The sequence below is a fragment of the Chiloscyllium plagiosum genome, chromosome 8 (genome assembly GCF_004010195.1).
Source record: "Chiloscyllium plagiosum isolate BGI_BamShark_2017 chromosome 8, ASM401019v2, whole genome shotgun sequence".
In the NCBI taxonomy this organism is placed as follows: Eukaryota; Metazoa; Chordata; class Chondrichthyes; order Orectolobiformes; family Hemiscylliidae; genus Chiloscyllium; species Chiloscyllium plagiosum.
The window spans coordinates 100596192-100598558 of record NC_057717.1 but is presented as its reverse complement, the minus strand read 5'-3'; positions in this window follow the sequence as shown (position 1 = coordinate 100598558).

Here is a 2367-nt window from a genome sequence, read left to right as displayed (position 1 = left end):
CTCTCCTAACCTGCAATCTTCTTCCTGACCTCTCCGCCCCCACCCCACTCTGACCTATCACCCTCACCTTGACCTCTTTCCACCTATCGCATTTCCAACGCCCCTCCCCCAAATCCCTCCTCCCTACCCTTTATCTTAACCTGCTGGACAAACTTTCCTCATTCCTGAAGAAGGGCTTATGCCCGAAACGTCGATTCTCCTGTTCCCTGGATGCTGCCTGACCTGCTGCGCTGTTCCAGCAACACATTTTCAGCATTAAAAGAAAAAGCACATGGAAGCATTGGACCCAACTAAAACTATCTAAAGACTCCTGTGACCAAACTAATGTCATTGACCATTCCCCAGGTACCAGCAGCAAAGGCAGACAAGACAGTCATCGCAGGAAGAGTACCAAAAACACAACAGAACAAGGGCACGACTGCACCTCCTAAGGGAAACAGAGACTTTAACTGTTAACACTATTTTAACTGCAATATGTATATACGTATCTGTATGTCATTGTATTTAAGTGTCACGACTGTTGGGAGCATGTCAGGATTTGAAGATAACCTCTTCTATAAAACCCACCTCAGTTTCCATGGGAACCGAACCGTCTGCTACACACTGGCGCAATCAGTGGAATCCCTATTTGTGGCTACCCCAGTGTGGACCCTTCACAACCGTATACAGTGGACACCTTGGGAGCGCCGTGTAAAGGGCAGATAAGGAAATACAAGTGGGGATTTCAGGGTAGATGTGTGCAGCTGGGCCGGGCCCCCCAGACTAGGGAGGAGAAGACCCATTTAAAACCCGGTAATTACCCACTCTGTTTCACAGGACAGGGATGGGGATGCGTTTATGCCCTGGTTCCCAAAATTGACTCATGCATCCAGACACAGTGCCCTTATCAGCACAGTACAGTCAATAAAGAGTTGGATAGAGCTCTTAAGGATTGTGGAATCAAGGGTTATGGGGATAAGGCAGTAACAGGATACTGATTGAGGATGATCAGCCATGATCATAATGGCTCGAAGGGCAGAATGGTCTACTCCTGCACCTATTGTCTGTTGTCATTGGCTATAAGGGACAGTTAATCTACACCTGCAGTGAGCAGGCATGTTTGAATGTGTCAGCTCTGCCACATGGACGTACATGTTCGATACTTACCAGCAAGGGGGATCGAGGGTGACATGGGTGGACAGACAAACAGAAGGACAGGACAATGTCTGTCACCGAGCAGCGATGGGATTTGTTTTCCTATTTAAGGGGACTTAGGCGACAGATAGCCCAGACCTCCCAAACCTGTTCGCAGTAGGCACAATTGTGCCCCTTACTGTACCATGCCCCAGTGGGGGACATATTCGGAGAAGGATACTGACCCGCTCCATCAGTCAGGAGTTCTGTGCTGACTGGCAGGCCTCCATCACTTTGGGGTCACCACTGGGTTATGGATTTTTGGGATCTCTATCTTTGCGGGGTGCAGCAGGGGTCATCAGTGCTAAAAACCAAAACGATCTTCTATGTGGCCTGACTATCCTAGGCAACACTACCTTGAAAGCTCTGGAAGCAATCAACACAGAGCTGGTTGAACTCAGACTCTACACACAGCAGACATGTTACACGGTGGCTTATCAAATATCACAGCAAGGAGGAGTTTGTACAGTTATTGGTGACAATTGTACCACCCATGTTATTGATGCCTCTTATAATATTACAGAAGCCTCAAGATTATCTGAGACCAGCTGGACAGTTTTCGACAGGGAGCCACAATTACAGACAGCTGGCTAAACTGGTTGCTAGGTAAATCTTGGGGACCCTATTTGGCAGACGGGATAGTTCTCCTCATTGCACTCGCGCTGGTATTCGGTATGGGCCTTGGGTGTTTAAAGCTCTGCTGTAAGATGCTACTGACAAGAACTTTACCAGCAGCAACTGTCACCACGGAAGAGCCCCCAATGAAATTGGCACTCCATGATACCCCTCGGGATGGGGAGCTCCTAGAGATGACCTACCTCTACATGTAAATTGGGTGGTTTGCAGGAGATCTCTGAAGTCACCTCCTTGACCACAAAGTGGGGGAGTGAAGTGGGAGATGGCACGGGGCACACAGACACACAAGATGGCCGCTGAGTCATCAGTTGGCCAACTTGACACACAAGATGGCTGCCAGCTCACAATATAGAGAGGAAACAGCAGAGCAGATACAGACACTGCTTGGGGCCACCAGAATGCCAGTACAATGTACTCACAACCCAGTTGATTAGTTTAAGGTAGGTGGGGAGAGAATACATGAGTAACAAACACTGCCCGCCAAAGTGTCTAGGTATAGCCTCTTATAGAAATGCTAACAGTTTGATACAGATTCAATACAAAATGCTATTAGCCAGG